General features: G+C 44.0%; 1 non-coding gene and 1 pseudogene across 1 annotated transcript; both read right to left on the reverse strand.

The window, feature by feature from the left end:
• Positions 1–5,373: 5,373 nt before the first annotated feature.
• On the reverse strand, positions 5,374–5,809 carry LOC111551465 (annotated as a pseudogene).
• Positions 5,810–5,816: 7 nt separating this feature from the next.
• On the reverse strand, positions 5,817–5,950 carry LOC111551539. Its single transcript, XR_002734391.2, has one exon. It is a non-coding gene; the product is annotated as a small nucleolar RNA SNORA70 (small nucleolar RNA).
• Between the last annotated feature and the right edge of the window lie 1,309 nt (positions 5,951–7,259).

Raw genomic sequence — 7,259 nt, forward strand, 5'->3', positions numbered from 1 at the left:
TTCCCCTCTTCTGAGAGCCGTTCCTTTAAGCTGTGTGTGTGTGTGTGTGTGTGTATGTATGTGTCTGGATGGAGGAACCAGGGACGCCCCCCAGGTAAACTACAGAGCAGAAGACGCTTGAAACACAGCCCATTCCCACCCCCACCCCCAGTATCGCCTCCCCCCACCCCAACCCCAGCCCCGGCATCGCCTCCCCTGGGGCAGCTGGCCCCTCACAGTGGATTTGGTCTTTCTTCCCTCCTTGTGTCAGCCTTGCTCTAGCAACTAGGAGTCCCCCAAGGACAGAAGTGACTGGCAGCATGGACTCCCTGGCATTGAAGCACCTGAGATGGGAAGGGCATTCAGCTCAAGCCCCTTCCCTTGGACGAGGACACGGGCCCAGCCAGTCACCTGTCCACAGCCACACCAGCTTCCGAGCAGCCCCACAAGGCCCGCCACAGCCTCTCCTCTTCCAGAAAAATCACATTTTAATCTGCAGCCATGAGAACAAGGATAGAATTTCCGGGAGAGTCTCAGCCTCTAAAGGAGAGGGACCCTCTGCCTGGGTGCCCCACCCTAGGAACTAGAGGTAGCAATGTAGGGACCCTTATCACAGGAATGAAGCTGTGCTCAGCAAAAGCTTTCACTTCAACTTTCGGGACACCAAGAAAATGTGAGAGTATAATTTCCCAGGCTTGCGATGGACTATATTGATCCCCTCCAACAGATTAAAAAAGAAATTGTTTCTCTTCAGTTGAATATCAGTTTTTCTTGAAGCGATTAACTGTCCGTGGCCTGAATTTGAACTTTCTGTTTTTGATGAGTGTGAATGCTGCCAGTGAATAAATTAGATTCTCTGTGCTGTGCCCTCCTCTGCCCAAGTATGGTTTTGCAGGAGCCAAACATCGGGAACTTTCAGACATCTGTCCTTGAAAATGCAGCACTGCGAAACTCAGAGAGAGGCTTGGCTGGTTTTTGGGCAGAGATAGAGTGCCTGCTTCAATTTGATCCCAGTCTCATCACTGAAGTGTATGTGCAGTTTTTGACATTTATTTGAAATGAGAGAGACATTTTACACATTTTAGTTTTCGTGTAATATTCCAGACTATAATTATCTGTGACTGGCATTGGGATCTATTCACCCCAAGCAAAAATAGAGCACACAGATTCTCTCGTAGTGCACCTGACATTGTATCCCGGAGCTGCTTTCTCCTTGGAAGTAGAATAGGCTCTCAATGATATCAGAGATGTTCGTGTCTGTCTGAAACAGATGCTGATGATGAATCATGTTTGGCAAGGGTTATAGATGTTGTCACAGGAAGAACCAAGTGCCAGGAGCAATTGTGCTGAAGGTGGAACCTGCTTCTGACAATACCCCAAGCCTACATCTCTCCAGTTTTGTGGTCGTTTTTGTGGAGGGTGATTTTCTTATACGTCTTCCTAATGGATGCCTACAAAGGCAGGCTGAACCTGGGAGCAGTGCCCATTATTCTAGCAAACAATTTAGGGAAACAACACCTGGATAAATACTCGTCCACCTGGACCCTCCTTCTCTGCCTCCTCTCTGTTCCTGTTGTCCACAAGAGTGTGAGAGCCTAGATAGCAGGGACTGCACCCCCCTCTTTGTACACTGGGGGTAGTGCAGTGATGCGGGCCCTTTCAGAACATGTGTGCACTTGCCCTGCCTGGGACATGGAAATGGCAGGGCGGGGGTGGGGTTAGGTCTTCCACAGACAGGTGTATAGCATTGATTTCACCTGAATGTCAGCGTTAGCCTCTCAAAACTTTTATGTTCTTGTTTGTTTGTTTATTTTTAAGGAGGTAGCATAGAAGAAAATGAAAATCCTGACCACTAGGATGGATCGATGCTTACTCTAGCTTTCAAAAGAGCAAAGGGAAGTTGCTGTGGTTGAGTGACTATCAGTTGTGTTAGTTACTATCGGGTGCTTGGCTGCGTGCATGTCATCTTTCTTAATCCTTTAAACGACCCTAGGAAGTGGGGTTAGAATGGTTGTCTTGGGGCTGTAGACACTGAGGATTCCTAAAAAATTGAGTCAGTACCTGTTGGGGGCCTCCATGGCAGAGGCCTTGATTATCATGAGCGCTTACACCCACCTGTGCCAAGGCGTGAGCCTGACAGAGACTGGGGAGAGGAGTACACCTTGTCCTCCTCCTTCGCCAATGCTCAGAGTTATCGTTCTTTTTCAGTCCTCGTCTTACTGAGGGCCACAATTTCCAGCTGTCCTTTGCCCATCTCATCCCGGGACTGTTCACCGAGGACTCCTGCCCTCTGGGCCTCTGATGCCCTCCACCAACTCCCATGCCACTGGACTATGGAAACACCTGTCACTTTCCAGGCCCACACTTGAGCACCTCCAGCCTGGAGAGCCTTCCTGCCCCAGGTGGCCCCCATAGGTCAGGCACCCCTCCCGTGGGCCCCACGGCTCTCGCCCCATCCCAACACTGTGGCCTAGGAACTCCCTGCCTGCTGGTCTGAGTCCTCCACCAGACCAGCGATTCTCTGCTGGGGGTGATTTTCCTCCCAAGGACATTTGGAAAGCCTGGAGACGTTTTTGCTTGTTATGAGGGGTGGTGCCACGGGCATTCAGTGTACAGAGGCCAACAGCATTGCTAAACATTCTCCCATGCCCAGGATGGCTCCCAGGACAAAGGATTAACCACTCCAAAATGTCAGTCGTGCTGAGGCTGAGAAAGCGGAGCTGCCCTGGACAGAGCCCATGGCTCGTATCCCTCTGTTCTTAATGATTCGTACATAGAAGTGCTCAGTAAATATTTGCTGAATATTGTTGAATAAACCTCCTATTAACTTAGAAGAGTGGAGGAAATTCACATTCATCATACCTTCCTCACATCATTTGATATGCCTGATGTGTTAAATGTATTATCATCAAGCTAAACATCACCATGGAGAATTCTTCCCCACTCCCTGGCGCGGCAGGAGCTCCATCTCTGTGGAGTGAACTATGTTCTATATTTAGACGAAACTCTGTAGCAGGAGGTTGTAACTATTAGCTGAAGCTGTCACTCTATTTTATTTTATTTTTTCCCCCTGAATATGCCACTTGGACTGTGTACCATGGTTAGGCAAACCACATTATTGTAAATTAACCACGCTCAGTAAATGACCCTAACTTAAGAGCGACTTCATAGGGACCATTCTCATGACAGCTTCCAGGGAATTCTTCTTCTATTGTTTGTTCAAAGAGACTTAAGTTAAGAAAAAAGAAAGCAGATTTAAATCAATACCAGTGAGGTCCCTTACGGTAAAATGGGAGGGTTTCCACAAGGACCAGAGACATCCAACTGGGTGAACTCAGTGGAAGAGAGAAAGTGTGTGGATAGGGAAGATTCTTTTGAAACCAGCGAGCAGTGACAATCTAGAAAACAGTGCAATGTACATTTAGCTAAGGGGAGGGCTGGCAAGAATTGAGAAACCCTTCTATGCAAAGAAAACGTATAGATAACCTGTTGGCCAACTGCCTTCATTCTACCGAAAAATTTTAAGGATCTTTAACCTGTTATTTGATTTTATTAATTTTTTTAAATGGAGTACTTTATTTTTTCAGCTTTATTGAGGTATAATTGACAAAAATTGTGTATATTCAAGGTATGCCATGTAATGTTTTGATGTATGCATACATTGTGAAATGATTATCATATCAAGTAATGAATATTTTCATTACTTCACATAAGTACCTTTTTGTGTGTGTTGCGAATACTTAGGAGCTATCCTCCTAGCAAATTTCGAGTATTCAATACTTTATTATTATTATTATTTTATGATTTTGAGTCAGAGTCTTGCTCTGTTGCCCAGGCTGGAGTGCAGTGGTGTGCTCTCTGCTCGCTGCACCCTCTGCCCCCCGGGTTCAAGTGATTCTCCTGCCTCAGCCTACTGAGTAGCTGGGATTACAGGCGCCTGCCACCATGTCCGGCTAATTTTTTAATTTTTACTAGAGATGGGGTTACACCATGTTGGCCAGGCTGGTCTCGAACTCCTGACCTCAATTGATCTGCCCGCATCAGCCTCCCAAAGTACTGGGATTACAGGCATGAGCCTCGATACGTTATTTTTAATGACAGTCACTATGCTGTACATTAGGTCTTCAGAACTTTTTCATCTTATAAGGGCAAGTTTGTGCACTTTGACCAGTATCTCCCCACTCCCTGGCCCCTGGTAACTACCCTTCTGCTCTCTGCTTCTGTGACTTCGCCTTTTTTAGGTTCCACATATAAATGAGACCATGCAGCACGTGTCTTTCTGTGTCTGGCTTATTTCACTTAGCCTACTGCCTTCCAGGTCCATCCATGATGTCCCAAATGACCGCTTTCCTTCCTTTCCTAAAGCTGAAGATACACCATTGTGTATACAAGCCACATTTCCTTTATCCATCCATCCGTTGATGGACACTTCGGTTGCTTCCTCTGCTGGCAATTGTGAATAAGCCGCAGTGAACGGGGGTGCAGAGAGCTACTCGGCACACTCACTTCAAAGCCTTTGGCTGTATGCTCAGGGTTGGGATTGCTGTATCATATGGTAGCTCTAGTTTTCATGTTTTGAGGAACCTCCATACTGTTCTCCATTATGGCTGTACAATTTACATTCCCACCAACCGTGTACAAGGGTTCTTTGGTCTTCAGCCTCATCAACCTTGGTTACCTCTCTCTTTTTTAAAAAAAATAAAAACCATGCTAACAGGTGTGAAGTGATATCTCATTGTGGTTTGGATTTGTGTTTTCATGGTAATGATGTTGGGCACCTTTTTACATGCTTGTTGGATATTTGTAAGTCTTCTTTAGAAAAACGTCTATTCAGGTTCTCTGTCTTTTTTTTTTTTTTGACATAGTAGGAGCTTATAGATTTTATTTATAATTGTTTCTCTTTTTTAAAAAATTAACATATAAAACTTGTATGTGTTTATTATGTACAACGTGGTATTTTGAAACATTTATACATGTGGGAAGTCAGGATTGTGCTAATTAACATGAATTATCTTATATACTTATTATTTTTTGTGTGGAAAACACAAATTTCTCTGTCAGCCATTTTTAAGAATACGATACATTGTTATTAATCACAGTCACCATGATGTACAATAAATCTTTGAAATTATTTCTTCAGTCTAACCCAAATTTTGTATTCTTTAAGGAACATATCCTGTTTCTCCCCTTCTGCACCCACCCCATCCTCTGGTAGCCACCACTGTACTCTCTGCTTCTGTGAGTTGGACTATTTTAATTCCACATAGAAGTGAGACCATGCAGCATTTGTCTGTCTGTACCTGATTTTTTTTTTAATAATATACTAATAATGTTTATTGAGGGAATCAGGATAAAACTAAAATAACAGACAAAGTACGTAAGAAAGAGGGGTAATTGAAGTGAAGGCATTTTTTTTTTTTTTAGGTGGACAGGAAGTAGAATTTATTGGTGAGTATTAAGAGGGGGCAGCACAGTGGAAGCCCTCATGAGTGCAGGGCCTGCCACTTGTCCAGAGTGCCACGATTGGGAACGTACTTGACCCATCTGGGATGAGCCGCTTCTCAGCCACCATGTCTTCAAATTCATTGGCATTGAACTTGGTGAAGCCCCACTTCTTTGAGATGTGGATCTTCTGGCGGCTGGGGAGCTTGAACTTGGCCCTGCACAGGGCTTCAATCACATGCTCCTTGTTCTGCAGCTTGGTGCAGATGGACATAACTTGGCCAATGTGAACCCTGGCCACAGTGCCCTGGGGCTTGCCAATGGCACCTCGCATGCCTGTTTGGAGCCTACACTGGGGTAGTGCAAGGTCAGAAACATGAACATCCATCTGAAAGGACTGTCTCCAAGGTCCCTTAGAGCAACGCATACAACAAACAGGCTGCATCACTACCAGGGAAGCTGCTGTTTGCAGCCATTGCACACTGGGCCCCCATGAGGAAAGGGACTCAGTCGGCTTAATTGGCTGCAGGTGTACCTGATTTTTTTAGCCTAACATAATGTCCTATAGGTTTATCCATGTTGTAGCAAATGGCAGCATTTCTTTCCTTTTTTTTTTATTTTTATTTTTTATTATAGTATAAGTTCTAGGGTACATGTGCACAACGTGCAGGTTTGTTACGTATGTATACTTGTGCCATGTTGGTGTGCTGCACCCATCAACTAGTCAGCTGGAAACCGTCATTCTCAGCAAACTATCGCAAGAACAGAAAACCAAACACCGCATGTGCTCACTCATAGGTGGGAATTGAACAATGAGATCACTTACTCTGGAAGGGGAACATCACACACCGGGGCCTATTATGGGGAGGGGGAAGCAGGGAGGAATGGCATTGGGAGTTATATCTCTGTCCATTTTTAAAATTTGATGACCTGTGTTTTTTTTTCTACTGAGTTGTGTGAGTTCCTTGTATATTTTGATATTAATGCCTTATTGAATACATGGCTTGCAAATATCTTCTCCTATTCTATAAGTTGCCTTTAATTCACTACTTTAAATTTGCATGACTAATGGGTGCATTAGCCACTTCTCAGAAATGAAACTCATGAACTATATTGCAGCTCAGCATTCTTAGTAGGTGTTCACAGTGTCACTTTTGGATGACACTAAAACGGAATCAATTAATTAATTAAAAGCTGACTCATTCCAGAAAGGATTTCTGAAGTGAAATACACATAGTGTAAAATCAGGACAGATTTTACGGCCAACATAAGATAAAGGTAATATGAAGTCATCAGTGGAACCAGTACTCAAAAATGGACCATCAGGTTCTGCACAGCTGGTCAAGGTGAGTCAAAACTCAGGGTTCAGTGTGTTTTTGCTGCAAAGCAAAAAGGATATGGCCAAGTATAAGAGGTATGGTGTCCGTAAGTTAAAGCAGTCAAAAATGGAAGTAATCAGTAATATCAGAAGCCCTTATGCCACAGATCTCCAAGAGAGTATGAGAATTATTCTTAATTGAATTAAGAAAAGAACAGTGTTCATGAACCTAATCACAAGATAAATCAAATCAATTTTAACTTATATGTGGTTTTGGTAATTGTAGGAGTGAGGAAATGGCCAGCTTGTAAATATCTTTCAAAATTGGAAAGGCAGTTGCTAAACATCTCGGAAAAAACCACTGGGTTAACTCTTGCGAGTCCAGTGTGTGAACGTCTAAGAGTGACCAACTTACCTCTATTTTTAGGCCTTGTGCAAATATGCTAGAAAAGGAAGAACTTTCATTTCTCCACATTTAGCAGTCAAAATGTACAAAAAGGGCATGGATCAACTTTGGCCA

The sequence above is a fragment of the Piliocolobus tephrosceles genome, chromosome 8, assembly GCF_002776525.5.
Source record: "Piliocolobus tephrosceles isolate RC106 chromosome 8, ASM277652v3, whole genome shotgun sequence".
NCBI lineage: Eukaryota > Metazoa > Chordata > Mammalia > Primates > Cercopithecidae > Piliocolobus > Piliocolobus tephrosceles.